The following is a 23,789-nucleotide window of genomic DNA, read 5'->3' on the forward strand; positions in this document are numbered from 1 at the left end:
GCTTTGGTAAGTGTCTTGCATGTCTACAAACATGGTGCAGTAGAAAGAGTGGTGTTCTATGTAAGTCCAATGGCTTATATCTAAGAAGGACTGAAAGGCAAGTACAGGTTTAGATTGACATCAAGGGTGATTTCTTCATGATGTCAAATAAGGGAAAGCACATGACAATGCAGTCACCATGAACACTGATGCAGTTGGAACAAACTTTTTACCTTGAAGATCTGTTGCTCCTTTAACCTTCAAAGTCTAAAAGCTGGATTTTTAACGTTTACACTGTGTATCATTGATTCAGATGCTCGTTTTGTCACACATACAGGGTTTTGAAAAATGGGATTGCTTGAAGAATGGGGTTGTAAATTACTAACTTCAAGGACATTAGGCTTTGTTGTCAACTACAAAGGTAAGGAAATAGTTAAGTACTGCAGAAGAATTGGCCAGAACCGGCCTGGTGGTTATTGATATGACAACGATTCGAAAACGAAGTAATGAAGGCATAGTACAATGTTTTATGTTGTAATGTGTAAGTAAATCAATGAATATGTATGTAATTAATGAATATGTATGTTTAAGGACAATATAATCACAGCCTGGTTGATGCTTGGGAGAGACACGCTAGGAGGAGCTATCCCCCGTGTCTCCCGAAGCCACAATAAAGAATACCTGCTTGTCAACTTCAACTTTGTTGGCCAGTTCCTGGAGATTTCTCCCAATCTGAAAGTACTTCATGTGCCCTTCGGAACAATGCTTCTTTTGTCCATCCAGCTGAGGATATGTCTGATGGTTTATTTGTGGCACTTGCCACTGAGCAGCTCTGTAGTCAGAACCATCCAGTCAGGTAACACAGTGTCCAGAGAGCAAGAACAGTGTGAGAGTAAGGAAAACTGGAAAACTTCAAGAGCTATTTCTGTTAGAAGACTGGTATTCTTTTTTTTCCAGAGAGAGGTGGTCAGTGTGCCAAAACCCCTTTTCTTCTGTTCCTCTCTTACATTACTTGGTTTACTAAAATAACTGACACTTCCTGCATGTCTTCAGCCAGAATTTAGTAGGACAGTGTTCTCTGGGCTCTCAAACCTAGGAGGGAGGAGACCTTCTGAAAGCAAGCTGGAGGTGCATGGCGACTTGCCACAGTACACACAAAGGGTGTCAACGCCTGGTCAAGTAGTGTTGGGTGGAGGAGGATGTGCTCGATTTTCTTCGGCGTCAAAGTGTGTTACTGTGAGGAATCCAGCACCTTGCGCCTCACGCGTTGCTAGGCCCTGCTTAACGTTCCTCCTTGCTCTCCTCCCCCCGCAGCTACTCCCGGTGCTTCTTTCCAGGCAGCAACTGCAGGCTGCAGCGCACCCTGGAGCAGCCGAGCAAGCGCACCCGCGCTCAGCAGCAACTGAACTCGTACTTCACGTTTCATGATTACGGCCCCGGAGGAGCCAGCAGCATGCACCCTTCGCCGAAACAACCCTAAAGCTGTTCCAGGGTCAGTGCCGCCATGCGGCCCTTTCATACTGGCTGAGGTTATGCCACAGCGAGGCGCCCTTCCCTTTCTGTGATCTCTGACGCATGCGCATGGCGTCCCTTGCCAGGGCGCCAGCCCAAAGGAGGGCGGGAGGCTCGGCCCCGGGAGGTTCTGTCGTTAATCGGGTCACCCGGCCCCGTCTAGCTTCCTCTACAGGCCTCTTGCGGGTCCGCCCGCTGGTGTTCTCTCGCGATGCTCTCTACAGGAAGTGAGCAAGAGAGCGTGCGCCGGCCGCGGCCGTTGGCGGCGGCTGCTGAGGGGATGTCGGCCGCGTGCGCCGTGTCCCCTGAAGCACAGCTCCCGCTGCCGCCGGGCGAGCGCGATCCTCCGGCCAAGGCGATGCGCAGGAGGCTGAGGCAGGGCCACCGGGAGGAGTGGGAGCAGTTGTCTTGGCTGGGGGAGGGAGAGGGTGGTGTCGACACAGAGGTGCAGGCCGGCAGCATCGCCGGGCGACGGGGACGGGCGTAGGCGGCGGCAGGCGCAGTGAGCCGCGAGCGCTGGCGAGGACGGCTACAGCGGCTAGGGGGGAGGAGGAAGCGGAGGAGGAGCGGCTGGAGCGGGAGCATTTCCGGAGGATCATCAACGCTTTCCGATATTACGGGTAACCCATACCTACCGCTCTGTGCACGGGGGCACTGGCGCCGCGGCCTCCTTTCACCGGCTTGCTCCGCGGGGTCACGCCCTCGCTGTCCGTGCGGCGGTGTCTGGCTCCCGGGGCTTCCTGCGTCCGTGTTTCCCTGTGGCCGGGGGCGCTGTGCTCGTAGCGCGGGTTCCGCTCCCTTTCCTTTCGGGATGCCCGCAAAGTCGCCTCGATGTCTTTTTCAGCTAGGAAACATACAAATAAAAAAAATCCCCAAATAGATCTTGTCGTAGTACAGCGCACCTGGAAGGTTCTGAGAGGTCTTTATAGGAAAATGTCTTTTTAAGGTGCTTTAAGACGCTGTAAAGTACTCCAAACAGTAGCAAAGAGATGCGAACCGTGTCTCAGTTATTGTGGAAATTACTGAAGGACGTGTTAATTTGCACAAGAGATCTGGGTAATGCTTGCCATTTGTTAAGTCGGAAAAGACCTTGGTCGTCCTATGGGAATGAGGGTAAAGGGGAGCGGGAAGGGACGGACCCTACTTAGTGTCCGAATCTGTTGAAGAGGAAACAGAATTAACTGGAGGGGCGGACACTGGCTGCAGAAGTCCAGTTCTCTGCAGGTTTTTGTAAACTGTATAATGTTATTCTAGGTTCGGGAAGCAGATTCGGGATGCATATTGTATATTTCAGTTGACAAACCCCGGTCATGTGAATCATTATGTGTTGGACAGTCTTGTGAGTGTAACATGAGCATCGTTTGGACCATGACAGTGAGGTTCTTGGAAGGAATGGGTGATTTTTAAGAGTATTTATTCTGTTTGTTGCTTTTATTTTTTTGTTAGTTTTTTCCCCAAAAACTAGCATTTGATCACTAGGTTGGTCTAGATGACACTTGGATGTCTTTTTCCAACTGAATTCTCTAATAAAAATTGGACCATACCAAGGGCTTTGTGTTGCTTATCGCTGTTAGCACAACAGCCAAATGTAATGTACTGGTATCAGTGATGTAACTTTATCCTCTGGCCTTTAAAATCTGGGAATATTCTTGTCAACCTTATGCTTAGCTGTGATTGGATTGCCTTGAATGCTTCAATTTTCGTAAAAGCATAGCAAAAGGATGTGACTCGAATTTTCAATACAGGAATTGAATTAAATTACCTCTGCCTCAAAGAAATAACTGTGAATTGAAGCGAAATTACATATTTCAGTAAAAATTAGTAAGGCAGTAACACTCAGATGAGGACCAGATTAAAGGTCTTGTTTTCTGGAGACACATGGACTTAATTTTTTATGTGTAGTTCTCCTGATTTCAGTGAATTATTTATTCTCCTAGAAGGTTCAATTTACTGTGAAATGGTGGGGGGTTATAGTCAAAGGCTTTTTTTTTTCTGAGAAAACTTTCATGCAGATGATATTAAGCCGATACGTTTTATATAAGTGATCAGCTTTCTTATTTTTCTGCTTTGTTTTTCCCTCTTAAATTTCGTTTTTTAAACCAGTGTAGCTATTGCAGTAAACATGCCCTTCTCAGTGGCACATACCTAATTTTGGAGATGTTAACTTGTCAAATTTCCAGGACTGAGTTTGCAACTAGGTTGCAGCAGTGGCATCTTACTTGCTCTGATGGCTAGTTTTCCAATTCTGCTGCTGTATGCTGTCACTGAGAAACTTCAGTGATTTGACCTGACAAAATAATTTTCTGCTGCGAAAAAGGGGCAGCATCTCTTGTCCTGGCTTCATGACTTCTTGTCTCTAGAGTCCTTATGACTATGGTCCAGCAACCTTGACTCACTAAAGTGACAGAAATCAAATTGAGTGATATATATACATGTCTCTTTAGGGTTAGCAAGTGAAATGAACTTTGTGACAGACCTAGTGAGTGCCAGAACAGGGTAGAGGGCAGAACTGTTCTGCATGAGGAAATGGGAGAGGAAAGAGAGAAACAGGACCTCTTTCTCTTAGCACTAGATTAATCTTTTCAATTAAATTTTTTTGTTTGGGGAAGCGTAAGAGTATTTTTAGCCTTGTAACTTGTTTAGCCTAGTTATGAGATCAAGTTTGCAATACTCATGTTTCAGGGGAATATGTTGCAAAAAGAAGGTAGCTTAGTATCTTAGTGTTGCTGCCCAGAACATCAGTATGTCCAGCTGTGACTTTTGCTGTCCTTTTAGGAGCAGTTGCTTTTGAGGATCCTTGTGTCCACTCCACATCTTGTTATTTCTGTAGGCAAAGATTACCACAACTTTCAGCTACTTACTCAATTTAAATTGGATGTATGAAGCAATCTATCTGGTTTTGATGGTTTCAGGGGTTTGCTGTTCATTAAGTTTTGTAGATTCATGTATTAAAGTGGTGATGATGTGCTGGAAATAATTGGCTGGTGATGAAACTGCAGGAAGGCAATGATTCTCTTAAACTACAACATGTTTAAAAGAGTGGTAATGTAGAACTAGAGCTTAAACATTTTGCCTAAAAAAATCTTGAAACCTTGTCTAGTAAGAAATTGCAAATTCTGATTTCTTCCTGTGTCTAAATAAACTAATAATTCTAATTGGAATAGTTTAGGGTGAATTATTTATATTTACTGTGTGTATTGCTTCAAAATATCTAAAGACCTTAAAACTTTTGCTTTTTAGAACAAATATGCACGAGCGAGTGAACAGAACAGAGAGGCAGTTTAAATCTCTCCCAGCTAACCAACAGAGTCTCCTTCCTCAGTACCTTCCTCATCTTGACAAGATTCGGAAGTGCATTGATCATAATCAAGAGATACTACAGACCATTGTGAAAGGACTGCACTCATATATTTGAAAATAAAGAATATGGAGAAGACGTATGTAAAAATGGACCTTTTCATACTCCAGATATTAATTCTGTCCACTTGGGTTTTCCATGTTTGTTTTTTCACACCTTTAGGTCTCAAACTTCTTTCCTTTTGCCACTTTATTTTCACCTTTCATGCTTCCTGCCAGCTGTATTTTCTTACTCGTCTTCAAATCTTGTAGAGCTGATGCCTTTGCACTAGCTAAGTGTGATCCTTCCTGATATAAGGACTATCAGTTGTGCTCTGTTGTGCTGTATTATGTTGTGGGGTTTTTTGTTATTTTTGTTTTGGTGGGGTGTTTTTGTTTTGTTCAGGTTTGTTTCTTGTTTGTTTTTTTTTAATGTGGAACCTAATCTCTTTGAGTGCTGAACTGAGACAGCAAGCCCAATGCTTAGGATTCTAGGTTGAATTTGAGCCCTGATGTCAGGAGTGAAAGGCAGATGCTTTGTCAGCTACACCTCCCAATAGCTTTTATTATATGGCTTTTGTGTACTCCCTTCCCGCAAGACTAAAGATACTTGGTACCATTTGCACTAATCTATTTTTCTTTCCAATTTAATCAGGGAAGAGGAAGATTACCCAGCTTCAACATTTGACATGGATAAATTAAAATCCACTTTGAAACAATTCGTGAGAGACTGGAGTGAAGAAGGAAAGCCTGAGAGAGAGTCCTGCTACCAGCCAATCATTAGTGAAATTGTAAAAAACTTCCAAAGAAAGATGGTAATAGTATTTTAAGACTTATTTTTTAGACTTACTATAAGACATGTTTTTATGTAGTCATACACTGTTGCATGAATTTAGAATGCTTTATGAATAATGAAAGCTTGGACTTAAAATAGAGATATGCCTTTATGCAGTGGAATTTTTTAATCAAAGTGTTTCTAATACAAGGGCTTGGAAAAGAGAATTATCATAAACTTCACAAAGGAGGTTTACCTTCATGAGGTAACCAGGAAGAATTTTTTTCTTTTTCCCCACAGTGTGATGTAATGGCATTTCTGTTAGCCCTTAAGTAAGAGACCTCAGAAGGTTGTGAAATTAATTCAGTTGTGCAAAGTGAGGTAAAATTTGCAGGTTAGAAGTTTCTGAGTGTGCTGCAGATAAAGGGAAGGACCCCCGAGATATCAGCAAGTATGAGTATTATTGCCCTTCTTGGTGGAGGGAAGAAGACTCTTAACTTCTAACACAGTTTTGTTGCACTGTAGCTACTTAGTTCTAGCTTTGCTTTCAGGCAGTTGTTACAAGGTAAGTCTTAAAAATCTTTGCTGCATGTGTTTGAGGGTAGCTTTATACAGTGTTGGCTTGTTAACACCACCAAAATAGTTATTGGTGCAGGGGTTTTAGGTAAGTAGAATTGTGCTGGTAGAATCTTGGGAGATGCTAGTCCTGTAAGAATCCATGGTTAATGGCTCTTGGTTTTTTTTGTCAGCCCTTGTACTTTTCAGTTTAAACTTAGCACACAGTCACAGGATCATTACGGTTAGAAGGGACCAACCGCCCTTTCAAGAGCAGGTTACACAGGATCGTGTACAGGCAGGTTTTTGAATGTCTCCAAAGAGGGAGACTCCACGACCCACTCTTGACAGCCTGTTCCAGTGCTCTGCCACCCTCAATGTAAAGTTCTTCCTCCATGTTGAGATGAAACATCTGTGTTGTAGTTTATGACCATTGCTGCTCATCCTGTGTCTGGGCACTACTGAAAATTCATGAACTATCTAAATGTTACAGGTTGCAAGTTAGTTTTGATAGAGCTGGGTGTTACTGGGGATTTTATTCTTTCTCAGTAATGGCTAATAATGTGTCTGTACCCAATCTGAAAATACCTTCCACTAGCATCTTTAATTTTCATTAGTAAAGGCTGTTAGTGGTAACAGAAAACAGAGTGGACATGATTGATTTCTCTTTTGCTGTGGGCTAACATCTCAAGGTGGGTATGCCACTAAAAATGTTCTGTCTGGAGGTGAACTTTCTGAATGTTTTTAGTGCTAAGAGTGCCCTATTAGCTAAAAATTAATTAAATACTACAGGTAGCCTGATGCAGATCTGTAGAAGTCATAGTTCTGAAGGTAATCACTGTGATCTTGAAGGCAGCAGTTCCTTTTTTCTCTGTAGGCTAGCTTTTAAAGCATTTTGGTTGTGGGAGAGGACTTGCGTCAGATTTGAGGAGATAATGTGTCTGAAGTTGGAAAGTCTTGCCTTTTACATTTATCATCAATGAACTTTTGTTTGCAAACCTCCAGCTAGTAGTAGGAGGCAGTACGTGGTAATAGATTGGGTGAATCTGAAATTGATAGCTTGTGCTGCTTTACCAGGAATTCTGTTTATTGTCAAGCAGAACTAAGATGACAGTGCTTCTGTCCCCATTGTGATGGCTCTGAAATACCCATTGGAGTTTTCTTTGTCTAGGGAAAATCTCAAAAGCATCACTATATAGCTGATAGATCTCTACTACAAGTTTGTCAAATGAAACATTTTTTTAATTAACAAATGTGTATTTCATGCTGTCCTGGTTTTGGCTAGGATAGTTATTTTTTCTTCCTAGCAGCTGGTGCAAGTGCTGTGTTTTGGCTTTAGTCTGAGAACAATGCTGATAACACACCGATGTTTAATTGTTGCTGAGGAGCGCTTACTCTTACCCTGATCAAGGATTTTTCATTCTCTCATGCTCTGCCAGTGAGGATGGGCACAAGCCAGCAGGAAGCAGAGACAGGACACCTGACCCAAACTAAACAAAGGGGTATTCATACCAACAGCACGTCATGCCTAGTATATAAACTGGGCGAAGGCCCATATCGTTGCTGGGGTCAGGTATTGGTCAGTGGGTGGTGAGCAATTGTGTAGCACATCAGTTGTTGTGTTTTGTTTGGTTTTTTTTTTGAGGTGGGATTTATTCCTATTATCATTACTGTAATTATCTTTATATCATTGGATTGTTATATGTATTTTTTTAATTATTAAACTATTATTATCCCAGCCCCATGGGTTCTTGCCTATTTCGTGATTCTCCTCACCATCCCACTGGGGTTGTGGGTCAGAGTGAGTGAGGGGGGCAGTGTGGTACTTAGTTGTTGGCTGGGATAAACCATGACCCCTACATACCTATTTAAAAGCTTAATATTAATTATCATTTGTGCATCTTTCATAGCAGTTATGTAAAACCTTTTTCCATTCATGTACTGTTACTTACTGTCCTCGACTGACTCTTTTTCATGGTGACCAGATGCTCTCCTCCTTAGGAGGAGCATGCCTCTTTGAGGTGAGGAGCACAGTCATTCTGAAGGGCCTGTGCTCTTTGTGTGTTGTCAGGCTTAACTGGCAGTGGCACCTCCACCATTGTGCAAGAAAGTAACTTCCATGCTAGGGCAGGCTGGCTTTTCAATCTGATTCTTTTTTATATGTTTCGGAGGGGTGCAGTTGTTCCAGTTCTAAGGGGTAGACAGGACCTGAACTGACATAGTGAAGTTATTCTGACTGTTGTGTATCAAAGAGTCCATTCCTCTGGAGAGGACTGGCTCTGGGTGCTAATGTGTAAAACCAGCCTATAGATGAATCTCATAGTGCAGCTCAGCATTTCTTTTTCAGTTCCTTTTTGTAGCACAAGGTGCTGAGGTTCTCCTGAGATGGTGAAATGAAAGTGCCAGAGAAAAGGTATATTGGTGGCACTGGGTAATGAAAACAGGGCTTTTAGATGTAGTTTGTATTTAAAAAGAGAAATAATTTTTTCATTTAAAACCGTCAGCACAAGTAACCTTAATGGCTTCGATGGAATTGTAGGTTCAGTTCTAGTTAACTTTTTATTAACATTAATTCCATATATATTGGAATCATCTGAAAAAGAGTTCAGATTTTGAAACTGTTCAAATATGTTTTGCGTAATGCATACAAATGTTGTGTGCTGCTCTTCACAAGATTGGCTTCTATTGCTTCAGTTGATATGCAAAGCACAGGAAAAACGTGCTGCTCTGTGTGCTAGCCTCTCCTGAGAAGCACAAGAGTACCAGATGCAGTGACTGAAAGCAGCTGCTAAATTAGAACACTGTTGTGAGTAGGTGCTACTGTTATCTTGTGTTTCAGTCCAATCGATGATAAAAGCTGTTTCTGCACTCTGTTCCCGTTCAGAAATAATTCTTTCTTTCTGTTTAGCCCTGTAACACAGAATCTGTTAGTAGCATCAGCAAAGCAGTTTCAAATGGACTGCCATGAGATGAGGTCTTCCTGAAGAATGATAGATTTCCTGCATTATTCACATAGGTATTTAATTGTGTTTCAGCTCACAGGGTCTCTATAATATTGTCTACCTTTTGATGATGCCATTTAAATTTCTTAGATTTCTTGATCTGATGAACTAAAGTCAATGCTTTATATTGGAGAAAATGTTAAAACCAATAGTTCTTTATTTCTGATGGAATAAGTTAGTTAAAAATATTTTACAAAACATTGTTTGGATTTTCAACTAAAACTTGCTGATGTTTTAATTCCCCTTTTGTCATCTTTATTTTCTTTCACTTTCTGCTGTTACCTTTTCTACTTACGTGAAGGGATATAAAGATCATAGACTTCTTGTACAAAAACAAACCAAAGAAATAATTAAGCTTTTAGTTAATTTTATTCCATGGCCCAGAACAGTAAACTTGGTATCTTCTCCAGAGTTTCTTTTATTCATTAACTTGGCCTCTGGAACCACCTATAGCTGAAATTTAAATCTGTCACACTGTGAGCAATGATGGACATTTTCCAAGATACAGGCAGGACAGCTTAGTTTCCTTTTACTTGAAAACATAATTTATTAGCCTAAGCCTGAGCTTGGCTATACTTCTTGCAAGTGCTCAGTCACAGTTATGGTGATGATAAAATTTCTGCTTTATATGATTTAACTTTACATGAAATACATCTGTCCTTGCAGGTTTTTTAATCTCAAAAATTGTAGGTAATCTAAATTTTGCTTTAAATATTGGCTTAAGAGCAAGCTATCGCTTCAGTTTCACTGCAGTCCATTGAATGCTTTGCAGGTCTTTATATGGAAACACATAAACCTCAGCTGCTAAGTTTGAGAAGTGCTCTTCAAGTACTGTTTGCCTACTTTCATATTTTATTCAAAAAGTAGTTTGTGTTTAAAAAAAATCTATGAAAATATGGTTACAGTAAAATAGTGAAATACTAATCCTGAGGATTGTATCTGTTTACTACCTAGATTTACAAACATTATAGAGATCAAACATGGGGAAAGTAGTTCCAACAGTGTGATTATGATAGATCTTTCCACTGATCTTCTGTGTATGGCTTTGCATTTCTTACCAATTTCTTATGATTAGATAACTTTGAATTGTAGTGATTAGTTTATGCAAGTGAGAGTTGTGTTTGATCACACACAAATCCTTCTTTTGCTGAAATTCAGTTTAGCTCTTCAGCACCATCTGTTTCTTGGGTTTTTTTTTAAGGCCCACTAAGCGTAAAATAAGAAGCCCCTATTTTTATAATATATAAATTTTCCCTTTTAAAAAGGGACACAAAGTTAAAATTTTCATTAATAGCATTAATAAACATCTAAAAGCTGATATATAAATCACACTGCAAACACAGTACAGTGATGGCATGACAAAATTTTTAGTTTGCTGATATTCATTTACTGTGTTTTTAAGAGAATGCTGCAGTTTCAGTAGTTGAGCCAAACAGTACCATGCAGCTCTCTTCTCTGTTCTTTAGTCCTCCTTTTCTCCCGCGTATCTGTCAGATTAATAAGACAATATTTCTTCCCTGTTGCCCCACCAGTATAATGGGTACTTGTGGGGTAACCGTTTATGTTCCTATACAATGCTAGATCTGTGTCATAGAAATTGTGCAGCTGCAGGTAGTTTGAGGGTAGCTTCATTATAGATAAGTGATATTATCAGTTATTATATTATTATTGTATTATCAGTTGTCTTTGCAACTGCTGCAATTAGATATCCACTAAAGGAAAGCAGGTTTTTTTAGCCTTCTAAATTATCTTACAAACTATAGTAATTAAAAAAACCAGTTCTGAGCAACTAAAAATTAGCTGTTTTAATGACTCAAAAAATAGTATAATACAGTGTTCTGGAGTGCTCACACTACCACTGGTTTTGGATCTTATTTTTTGAAATTCACCAAGAGCTTCGTCCCCTAACAATTCCTTTTAATATTTGAAAAGCAAAATGTGTTTGAGCTTTTTAATTTTTTGAGGTGCTAGCAGGACACTATCAAGTCACTGTTTATAGAGTGTGTTCACTACCATACCTAGTTTTCTCTGACTACAGACTTAAAAAAATGCTTTTGAAGCATTTGGAAGTGCTAGTGTCTAATTATGGACATGGATTTGATGATACTGTATTCTATTAGCTGTGCTCTGTATGCTGAAATGAATTTGGTGGCTGGCCGTCAGGCCCAAGGAACTTGATAAGAAGGGTATACAAAGAAATGTGATTACTAACAAGTTTCTTGGATGGATTTCAGTCCCATAATAAAGAAAGGAAAATAATAAACTGCAAAGGAAAATGCAAGTTAAAATCAACTCTTTTCTAAGAGAGAATTTGGGAAAAACTAGTTCAGAGATAGAAAAACTATATTTTGAATAGAAAGATACAATACAATTACAAGCAATTTAAAATCAATTCAATTGAGAGGCTCTATCTCATTTATCTTTATTTAGGATTAATAAAGATGTAGATTTTGAAACGTGGTTACACCTATATATAGCTATTAGTTATCAGGTTATTTGAAGAAAGTGTCTTTCTAATCAGTGTATGAGAATCTTGGAAGTGGCTAAAGACTTCAACCAGTTAGAAATACATTTGGAGTAACAGCCTACCACTACAACTATAAAAAGCTTAACATTGAGGTTTTTCTAGCTTCTTCTGGAGTGGATATTTTTTTTACTCTTCTGGGTCTGTGTTTCAAAATTTCGTCTTGAGCAAGTAATTTTCTCCTGAATCTCTTATTTCAGTGGGACTTCCAGGCTAGCTTTCTTCTGCCTTTCCTTGTAGAAGAGAGGTAAGGAGAACTGTTGTTTTCATGGCAGTGCTCTTAAGTAATAGCAAAGTCTTTATTTCCTGCTTCTTGTTAACTGGAAAGTGAAGAATCTGAAAGTACAATGGCATGGATAATGAAAATCTTAAATGAGAACTTTTGATTTTCCATTTGGGAGGCTTCACTAGTTAGATGATTAAGCCACAAACCAAAAAGCACTATTAAAACTGCTGTTAGTTTTTGTGGCCTTAAAAGAGAGTAATGCTTGCTTCTGGTTTTGGGTAGTAATCTTCAGAAATGCACTACTTTTCAGAATTTTTGCAACTCCTCACTCATCTTTGTGCTTTGCAGTGTGCTAAGTATTGTAAACCCTTTTTGCATCCTGAATTTAATATGTAGTCAGAGATTCTGCATTTTGCTTTCTCTCATGATATGTCTTGGAAGTGCTGATTGTGGTTTTCTTCATTAGCTGCATATAAAATTTATAGGTGTATCTTTTGTCTTTGAAGGTGACATCCAAATAGGCCAAAGTAGTCTGTGTGTTAACAGGGTTTTTTGTGACATGTGAAGTTATGAAGTCTTGTTCACAACTGGAAACTGAAAAAGTATTTCCTGTAGATTAAATATATTTTCAGTTTGGCATGGAAGTGTTTTTTGTTTGCCTGAGTGAAGGTTTGATTGCACTGTGATCAAGTCTAATGCTTAGGTTATGTATATATTACATTTACTGCATGTAAAATAAGAAAATTTTTAAGATTCTTAGTCCTTTACTTGCTGAACTTGGGCGATGGATAGAGGTCTTTCTAGGTATCTTCAGTAAACACATTTGCCTCTGTGTTTCCTCTGGTCGTCTTCAACTTGATACCTAGTTATGGGAAGTAAAGGGTTAGCTGCAATGTACTCTTAAGAAACTTTGTCACTAAATGTACTTCACTGAAATTGGTGAACATACACAAAACAGTCCTTGAGAGGGTAACTAAGGTTTTTGTAGTCTGAATTGCTTATCAGCTTGTGGAAGTTTTCTGCTATCAAAATACTTGTTTATTTTTCATGCAATGTAAACCAAGATTTCTCGAGTATTTACAATTTATCAATGGGCTTCAAAGAAAAAATGGTGCCATATGATAATGTTCTTTCTTCAATTCACTTGAGATACATAGCTTGATAACTGTAAAAGTTTTCAGGGAGAATATTGGTTTTTTACTTATGTTCTGTATTCTGAATGACAGTTGTGTATGTTGAGTCATTTCTGTGGATTACTTTGTACAGTTAGCCGATCTGATCAGAGCTGGCTCAGGCTGCATTTAAAAAGTAAAGTTATACAGCAGATACATTGTAATATCTAAGTATATGGGAGTGGGGAATTTTGACAGGACCTCTGTAAGTTTTGTTAAGAGGTATCAGATAAAGAATTAACTATTATTTTTGTTCTGTTGCAGGGATTTTCTCCAAAGTTAATATCCTGGTACATGGTGCTGGGCTAGGTAGATTGGCGTGGGAAATAGCTAAGCTCGGTTTATTGCTTGCCAAGAAATGAGTGGAGCCTCTTTATGCTCTTTTCTTCTAACTTTGTACTCAACAGGTACATAGCTTATGTTTTACTTGCTGATTGAAACCTAAGGAGGCAAAATTATAAATGGTGAAAACTTGAATAAATAAACTTGCAAGAATAGATTTGTAAGTCTTAACATAGGGCTTTCAATGTAAAATGTAAAAATTACGGTTTTTAAGATGTAATAATGAACAGAAAAAATCAGTGGGATAAATGTGGGAGGGAAGCATTGTATCTGAGTGATTAAAATTATAGAAGGAAGCATGGCTTTTGGGTTATGAGACTTAAAATCTCTATACCATGTATTTTCTGCATAATCTTGAATAGATTTTATGATTTATTGTTTCTGTAAAATATATGCCTGTCTTACTAGTGTCAAATACATACTATATGATATGTGCATGATACTTGGTGGTGATCAACAGAGGAAACCTGTTAAAGTGTCACATTCTATACTGAAATTGTAGACCTTGTTTGACATTCAAAACAACCACTGAAGCACACTGAACCACTTCTTAAGCGAGTGGCTAAAGTAATAGTCAATAATTCTACAATTATGCTGAGGTATTAAATTTGAACAAAGTAAATTTCACTGTGTAGGTTTGACTTAAAGTGACATTATTGTACTTGGTATTCTGTCACTTGCATTTGAATTTACTGGTTTCATAATGAATTTCTTATTGGGGAATAAAGGCAGCAAATGCAATTATTTCTTTAAGAAAGAGGCTGGGAAGTCCAGGTGGGCAAATAGGGAAGAGTTTTGGGGTAGTGTTCTGGATTTTCTGGGGGGAGCTGATACCGAGTTCAGACAGACAAGATTTGCCAGTTCATTCTTCTGTCAGAAATGATGCAGCTTTCCTAAAAACACCTGAATTCTAGTCTTGTATTCTGTCATCATTATCATGTTTTGGAGCCCTGTGTGTAGACTATCCATCACAGACTGATGATCTTAAATCTGTTACAGCTTACTGTTCAAAAACAACAAAGGGAAAAACACTCTTTATTGTGGCTGCTGCATGTCTGCTTAAAGTAGTAGTGGTCAGTGTGATAAAACCAGGTATTTGCTATAGGTTTATTTGTTCTTTTACTTATTTAAATGACTCTCCTCTGGTGGTGAAATTCAGTATTGCAGTTGAGCTAATCTAATGCTTTTTAGCTACTGAAAGGAGGTCACACTCTTGTCATCCTTGCCTGTTACAGCTCTGCTGACTCTTATTCTCTTCAGAACTCCTGAAGCAGCATAAAAGTATTAACTTTTCCATCTTTGGGAGCACTGATCACCTGCCATAGTGTTTCAAAGCTGAAAATTAACTTCACTCCTAACTGATATATTTTTTATCTTCCTCAAATACTGAGACTTTGGCCCTATATGTGGAATTCTGAAAAACCAAGGCTTAGCTTATGATAGTAATCATTCTTAACAGTTAATGCTCCTGTGGTATTTCCTATTCATGTAAGATATATGTTAAAGAAGTGTGTATGCATTAGGCTTGCTAATGGTATTAGATTTAAATTGAATGTTGCTCAACTACTGTAATCTCCATTTTTGCTGATCCAAGGTATCAGTTACAAGTTTCCTTATCAGCATAGAATAGAATATAGCTAACCTGACTCTGAATTTCAGTCAGTTCAGCTGAAGTCCAAGTGTTCCTTTTCTGCTAGATCTCACTGTGGGCTTGGGATATCTCTTAAGAAGGTTTTGGGACTTTTGGGATCTTTAATTTTAGTCTTAAGTGGCTGTTCCCAGTTAGCCTACTGAAATGGATAAGTTTACCTTCCTGGAGCTGGAAGAAGCAGCAGTCATCAATATGAGCTGAAGATACCAATTAAGGAAGAGTGGTAAGAAAGGTTTTTGAGCATTAGTTTTAAATACAGTCTTACTTTTGGTTTTTTTTCAGTTGGTAGAAGCATGATAATCTTGATACCATGCTACAGTTTGGATAATACCTACATTCACCCTGGTTTATTTTTAGGAAGAGAAAAGTACTGTTTTGAGTGTCAAGCCAACTACTACAGTGGGCTTTTAGATGTGGTACAGTGACTTAAGTATTCTGTACACAGACTGGTATCTACTGGTTTTTATGCTTGTAAAAAAAAATATAATTCTTAAATTTTCAATTTTTGTTATTGTGAGTGAAGTTGCATAGCATGGTATGTAGAGAGTAATGTCCATGGCACAAGTGTGGTCACTGTAAGTATTTGAAATTAGAGTGCATTATTCCATTGAGGAAGCTCCAGTTCAAAACTGAAGTGACCCTGGAGTATCTTAACTGGCAATGGCTTCAAGGCTGCTGCAGTCCTTGTATGAGTAATTCTGCTTTTTCTTGTATGGGTAAGGTTCTCACTCTGCTGGTGTATTTTCTGGTGTTTAATAAGCTCTGTATATAATGACAGATGGCAGAGGTGATCACTGGTGGGTACAGACATCTTAATTTCTAATTTTATATGTTTTGGAAGAGGAAAAAGGGAAAAGCATGATCTGTTATCCTGCCCCTGGAAAGCATCATAAAGTTTTTTCTGTCAGTTTAGAGACTCAGGACATGTGTTAGTTCCCCCTTGACATCTGACCAGAGGGGAAGCAATGCTAGGGTAGTATCTGTGTGGAGGAAGCAGGGGCAGCTGTTTGCTGACTTGCGTTTTCTGCAGCTGGAGATACAGAACACAAGGTCAGAAGCCTTGGTTAACAGACCGTTAGTAGCAGTAGCCCCAGGAGTCACACTATTTTGTGAGGAAGGTTGATGTAATATATAGCACTTTGCACCAAAGTCAAAATAGGGTTGTGTCGTGTGTTTAAAAAAACTTTAATTAATACCAGTAGAATTCGTGCCAATAATTGGCTACATCTTTACTTTTGGACTTCAGATAATATAGACACTTTGAGAAGGCTAATTAATATATTTGTTCCATGCCACTTGATGCCTTTTGTTGAAAAGGTAATCAAGCATTTTTCTTTAAATCACTGCTCAGAAGTAAGAGCCGGCCTACCTATCTTCTCCAGAATTGTCTTTTCAACTAAATATTGATCAGTAAATGCCCCTATGGAAAACAGTAAAGTGCATCACACTTACTTAAAGATGTTACATCTTTATGACGTAATTGACATCATTAATTTTCTGTTGGAAGGATAGAATTGTAAAAGTCTTCAGTACTTAGTTTGAATTATAAATTACTGAAGATGGGAATGGAGGTTTTCAAGTTTGAATATGGAGGGGGATTGGTCTTTTATATTTAATTGGGAATTCTTTTTGCAACTGTTCAGAAGTCTATATGAATATACTTTGTGCTCACAAAAAAGCAGCTCAGAAAAATCCTTTTTAATCTACTGGGATTTCTTATTTTCTTACGTTTCCTTTTTTGTGTTAAAGAAATACTTGACAAGGAATATAGGAAAAACTGACTAGGAATGTAAGGAGAGTGCTAGAATGGTTAACACAGTTATGATGGCCAACATGTTTGAGGGTTTTGGTCTTTTTTTGGTTTGGGGTCTTTTTGTGATGGTTTGGGGGGTTTCTGTGGATTGTTTTGTTTGCTTGGGTTTGTGGTGTTTGTTTGGTGTACTTATTAATCTATTCTTCCTTTTTTTGACTGCAATATAATACCTTTCTTGAATAAATGATGCCATGTTATTGGGACTTTTTCTCCTGCTTCTTTTCCTTTGATGACTGCATATATAGGATCATAGATTAGTTAAGGTTGGAAAGGACCTTAAGATTATCTAGTTCCAGCACCTGCCATGGCCAGGGACATCCACATTATCCCCTAGTCTGTATTTGTTTGCAAACATATGTATAGAAGCCTTTCTTTATCTTTCACATCTCTTGCAGACTCAATTCTAACTGGGCCTTAGCTTTCCTGACCTGATCTCTAGCTTCCCCAACAAGTCCTGGTATCTTACCAGGCTTCCGTTCTCACTTCCACCTCTCATAAGCTTTCTTTTTTTTTCTGAGTTTTCTAACTGGCTCTATACTCACCCATCACCATCCTGGCCTTCTTGACCCCATTTTCTCTTTGCTGGGGACACAACACTTCTGAGCTTGTAGGCAGGTGATCTTTGAATATCAACCAGCAGTCTTGAACTCCCGCCCTCTAGGGCTATATCCTGTATAACCTTACTGAGTTACTGAGCAGATTCCTGAAGAGGCTAAAGTCTGCTCTGTGAAGTCAGGGCAGTGAGCTTGCTTACTCAAAATACTCATTACATGTGCAGATGGTTACTGAGACCAGTATACTGCTGCTCAGGTATAGGTATTCTTGTGTTTTGTTTATTTTATTTATTTTTGTTTGGTATGTTGGTTTGATTTTTTTTCCCTTTTTCTGATGAGATAGAAAATGACATGAAGAAAGTAATAAAATGTTATTTCAAAGACTTTTAGCACAGATGTTTTCTATCCACCAGCCAAAAGAGTGCACTTCTATAAACTGATAGATTGCTAGCAGTTTATGAAGTGTTTGATGATTTATGTTTCAAGGGACAGATGTATCTTCTGTTTTCTCTGAAAGAAAATGCTTCACTTTTAATTACAAACTGATCCCACAGGGCTGTGGGAAAAGCTGCTCTTTATCCTTTAATGCTGTATTTTACCCTTTTAAAAAATAAGATGTGACTTAGTTTATCATGTCAACACACAAATTTTTATTTTACAAAGGCATGTTTTACTTAGCATAACTGCAATGCTCCAGATGTTACTAACTTAAAATGACATCTAGTGCAAAAACTACTATTTTGCAAAATGGAATTTATTAATTTCTTTTTTGAAATCTGAAAGCATCCTTTGAGTTAGCATCTGAAAAATGCTTTTGTTCTGTGCTTCAAAACCCCAGTGAACGTGGTTTAGAAAAGACAGAAAAGTCTAGAATGAGAATAGATGTTCCCAATAAAATTCATGGAACTAATATTATTAACTTGCCTTTTTTTTAATAGGAAAAAAAATTATCCAGAAAGGCTTTGCTTTATTGAATATGCTAAATCATTGATGTAGTTAGTCTTACAAAAGAATCCTGTGCATTTTCTTTCCAGTGGAGAAGTTGGAGAAAATGGTAAGAAGTGTGTAAAGAAAAATCTTAAAGCTAAAAAAAGCACTTACTATTTTGGGTAGGTAATTTGTGTGTTAGAGTAAAATTGGGCTTTTTTTTTTAATCAGTTTGTGAATTGATAGGCAGTGAAGTGGAAGTGTTCAAAACTAGATGAAAATCTTTTAGGAAATGTGTAGCTTTTTATCAACAATATTGATATTGGTGAAAATCTTCTGACTCCTGTGTGTCTAGGTAATAGATAAGTAATTAGTTGAAACTGAATTGTGCTGATTTTCTGTATTTTGCAGATGTTCTGAAATTAACTCATGTAAGCTTTATCCCTGGATTCATCAGTGTTAGCAATAACAGAAGATCTGCTGATCAGATTCGTCCAATTTATTTCCCTGACGTTGATCCTCACAGTCTTCCTCCTGGTTCAAACTTCTCTATGACAGCAGGGGATTTTCAAGAAATTTATTCTGAGTGCAGTGAGTAAATGCAGACTTCTAGGCTATCCATGCAACTATCTTCAGTTGTACTTGTTATTGGACAGTTTATGACTACAAATAGAACAGAACTGTATCTAGAAGCATTAAGCAAAAAGTATTAACTACAGCAAGATTTTCTTATTCCAAATCAGCTTGTCTTAGTTATGAAAAAATATAGACACATCCTTGCGTAATAAATGTTGGCTGTAATCTTTTTCAGAGTAAGATAGCATAGTAGTATTATGGAAAGGTTTTAGTAGGTTTAGAAAAGTGATGTTACAAAGGGAACAACATGACTAGTTCTCTTTTTTAGTGTATAAAATGAATAATTTTTTTGTGGATGCAAACTGTTTTGGTAGTAGTAAATTATAAATGAAAAATACACTTACTGACTGTCAATAGTAAATACTTTTGAGGCACATTATATGCGTATTTAGAAGTCATTATTTTTTCCTTATACGGAATTGGATTATCACCTCAGACCTCTGTTGTTCTCTTTCTACCTTTCCTGCCCTATTAAACCTTTTGACATTTTTCAGTGGAATTATGTGGCTCTTGATGTGTGATTTATTATGCACTGGACTTCCAGATATTTTCTTGCAGGGTCTTTCTTAGAGTTGCTTGATTTTCTGACAGTTCTGTCTTGTGCTAGCGCATCTGATACTGGCATAAATTGAGACTTCTAATTTTTTATTTACAGAACTTTAAATTTTTGCAATTTGAAGGATAATTGTCTGGAGTAAAACAGGGAGACTCAGGCTTTAAAAGATAGACTTTGAAAGATCCTGCTCGTTACATTAACTACTAAAAATGGCTGGAGGAAATACTCAGGTGCTGAATAAAATGTTTTAAGCTAATTGGTTTGTGGATGTACATTTCAATGTGTGCTTCACAGACACATGGTGTTCTCAGTGTTAACTACAGAGGGCCAAAACCACTGGTTATTTTTACAGCTGTATTTTTAACAGTTGTGGTAATGAAGTTCATAGGGTAGGTGAGTTAATAGCATGCTTGGGCCTTTATATAAAATGCATTGTAATATTTACATTTTACAGTATATAATAATAATATCCCATTTATGTGACATGTATGAACATTTTTATTAAGTGCATAAATGATAAATATAATATTTTAGAGTCTTCATGTGTACATATATGTACACATACATATAAATAGGTCACATGAACTCAAACTTAACAGTTAACTTAAACCAAAATATTTAGTACTTGTAAACAAAATTGAGAGCCTTTAGCTGTTTTTAATTGAAGTTAATTCTGAGTGTATAAACAAATACTGGGGTTAAATGAACTTTTGCAGGGGTAGAAACTTTGAAACTAATCTCTGCTACTTTTTTTTTTTATGCAGATACATGGATTGCATAGCAACCTGCTTTTTCATAGATACAGCACATAATGTCATTGATTACATTGATACTATATGGAAAATACTGAAGCCTGGTGGAATATGGATAAATGTAGGCAAGTGTGACCAACCTCTCTTCCTGCTAGCTCTGGCTTATATTTGATCACATAACAGGCATTTGTACTTGAAAGAGCTCTGCGGGGAAGAATGTATTTGTTCTGAAAACTGTTAGAGCTAGAAACATCTAGGGCTTGGAATCTAACTTGGATGTGTTTGGAGTACATGCAGGCGTTTGCTAGTTACAATCAAGTCAAGGCCATGTGATTTTTAAATAGGGAAGTAAATCTCTGTAGTGGCAGGTTTTGCATTCCTGCATCAAACATTTGTTATTTGACAACTGTAGTGTCCTGTATTCTTTTCTTTGCTATTTTTCTAAGAAAAAAATAACTTGTTCTGTGTGTAAATACATCCTTGAATTTTTTCATAATCTGTTGTCTAATTTGCACTGTGCTTCTAACCCCTAAACTTTGGGAATGACATCTATATGTTCCTTGGCTCAAAAGATGAAAGACTTAAGTCTTTAATGGTAAAGGAACAGCAGAAAAAGACTACAGAGTTAAAACATACTGTGTAGTAGAAACTGGTCAGTCACTACACCAGTCCTGGTCAGTGACAGAGTGGAAGCAGAGCTCCTGTGTAGGCTCCTGCCTTCCATTCTCAAAGGGCAGCAGTGCTACTAGACTGAAGAAATTTTAAGATACAGAAAAAACAATCTGGTAGGAAATAAGACTTTGTTGAATAAGCAATTGAACTAACTTTTTAATTTGCGTCCGATCCTGAAATTCATTAGATAAAAATATGGGTGATAGAAATACATTCATTTGTGTGTATTTGAATATGTGAGTATGGATATAAATGTTCATTGCAATTTCAGTATGTACTTCCAATTTTTTTTTTAAACATTTTTGCCTTTTTTAATAGCCGTTTCCCCTTGTATCTTTGTACTCTAGGTCCTCTCCTTTACCACTTTGAAAACTTGGGAAATGAACTTTCTATAGAATTAAGTTATGAGGATATAAGAACTGTTATACTAAAATATGGATTCCACATAGAGGTAAGAAGGTTATGTAGTTTGCAATTAACAGTACAGGTGTAAACCAAACTGCTTTGAAAAACATTTACGTTAAATTTAGCTCTACATAATGGCATATGCTAATGACTTCTAGGAGAATTAAATGCTTGTGTGTTGCAAATTATTTGCTTTCCTCATTTTTAAAAGTATATAATAGGCCCTTGAAATCTAGTAAATACATAGCATCCTCCCTTCTTAAGGGAAACTTGAATACTTCTTGTAGAGAATGTGTTTGAAAACTGCTTCTTTTTTTATCAGGTGGAGGAAGAATCTGTACTGTCAACTTACACTGTGAATGAACTCTCCATGATGAAATACTACTACGAATGTGTGTTGTTTGTGGTGAGAAAAACCAGAATAGAATTGTTCCGAATAGTGTAAACAGGAAAAAAAAAAAAAAAAAGATGTTGTCTTGAAAGCTAGAAGTGAGAATCAAATGGACTAGGTGATGTCTGGACACAACCTCAAATCAAGTGGTGCCTTCTTATTCCTAATAGGTTTTAGATAGTGTCTATTTTCTTAGTATCTCTGTTGCTATCCAGATATGTACTATGCCATGCATATTTGTAATATACTTGTGAAAAATGGAGGAGGAAGTGTTCACATTACACTGTCTCTGCTTTTACTGCATTCAAAATAAAAGCAAAGTTTTACTGAAAATAAAACTTAATGTTTACCATAAATAGGCTTTGCAAATGCTGCTTCATTTCTGTAGATTGATGATTTTATTTTTTTTCTACTTACTGATATTAGGAATACTTAGAGATGCTTACTGTACTAGTTGTGGCATAGAGAAGTTATTTCTAAGCATATACTTTAATTATGAAGTCTGAAATGATTGGAAAGTGATAAAATTATTCATAATAGATAAAATAGCCATAAGATACTATTAGACCATTTTCTGTGGAACTCAGAATGAAGTAGATTATTATACAGATTCCAGTATTTGATTGTACTACTGTTAACAATATAATCAAAACAGAGCCCACAGACTGAAACTTTTGAAATGCTCTGTGAAAGCAGAGTACTGTGTGATGAAAAAGAAGCGTGTCACAGAGAAGGAGTATGTTAACCTCAATTGAGGAATAACACCAATCTTGATCACATCTACTAGTGTTGAAACTGAAATATGTTAGATGCTTTGCGATCTTAAAATCATTGATTTGAGTCACCTGCTTAATGCTTAAGCCAAAACAGTTGAAGTGGTATTTTTTATTCTTGTTAACATAATTAACAGAGTCATGTAATGCCTTGATCTTTTTTTTTAAAGTTGATAATATAGCAGATTTGTCCATGCTGTATGCAGATAATGCAACAAAAAAATCCCTCAAGCTGGGGGGGCGAAGTTGTATGTATGTTGTATGTGCTGTAACCTAGCCAGCTCTACCCAAGTCAGCATATGCAGACCAACTGGTAGATAGCTTTCTTGTACCTTCAGGCTCTTTACCCTTGTGACTTAATGACTTCTTCTTGCTAATGTTTTTTTTTTTCCCTGGCAGATGTGGCATAGGTGAATATTTAATCTACACATCATGGTAACTGTACAAGAGGCTGAATCTTCTGTCACTTAAGAGTGATGTATATGAGAAAATGTTAATTAATAATCACTGTGCTTACAAGAAGTACCATGTTACCCATTTCCTTAACATATTGGTTACCACAAGTACTGGTTTTTAGCCATTTGGAAAATTTCTTAAATGTAAAAACATTATGGTTAATGGCTATGGACAACAGCTTGTTTGTTCTCCATTATTTCTGGTTTGTTTTTTGTTGGGTTTTTTTTTTTTCATGGGGTGTCCTAATTACATCTCTTCTATAAATCTGTTACTGGTTTTTGGATTTTTCCCATTATGGCAAAAAAATTGTGCCTCTGTTTCTAAATTGAAAGTCTGCAAGGAGAAAAAGCACAAACTTTTTTTTTTTTTGATAGTTTCAGTGCTGCGTAAGAGAGCAACATGCCTGGATATACTTCAGGACCATGCCACTTTCCACTCAGAATCATTACTGCAAATAAAGTGTTCTGGTCTTCAGCAGTCTTCAATTACAGCTTCTGCTTTAACTAGTCTTACTTGAACTTTCTTCTTTAAAAGCCCCAAAAATGAGCAGTTGGAGATCTACCGTGTTCCCAGGACAAATGTGTTAAAGCTGAAAAATTGCCAATGCCATAAAGTAGATGAAATATAAAAGCCCTGGACACTTAATAATAATAGAAAGTTGCTTTAATTTCCTTACTTTGTTGTGAAGGGACTTTGCTGCTTCTTTGCTTTCTTTCTGATTTTTTATTTTTTCCCTTGGATGGAGTATGATAGTATTTTTGCCTGTTTTTCAAGCTCCTT

The 23,789-nt window shown here is 37.6% G+C and overlaps 1 pseudogene; it reads left to right on the top strand.

Moving 5' to 3' along the window:
- Window positions 1-1,718: 1,718 nt before the first annotated feature.
- On the top strand, window positions 1,719-23,118 carry LOC117438814 (carnosine N-methyltransferase-like; annotated as a pseudogene).
- Window positions 23,119-23,789: the final 671 nt, after the last annotated feature.

This window comes from Melopsittacus undulatus, unplaced genomic scaffold (genome assembly GCF_012275295.1).
Source record: "Melopsittacus undulatus isolate bMelUnd1 unplaced genomic scaffold, bMelUnd1.mat.Z mat_scaffold_639_arrow_ctg1, whole genome shotgun sequence".
NCBI classification, from domain to species: Eukaryota; Metazoa; Chordata; class Aves; order Psittaciformes; family Psittaculidae; genus Melopsittacus; species Melopsittacus undulatus.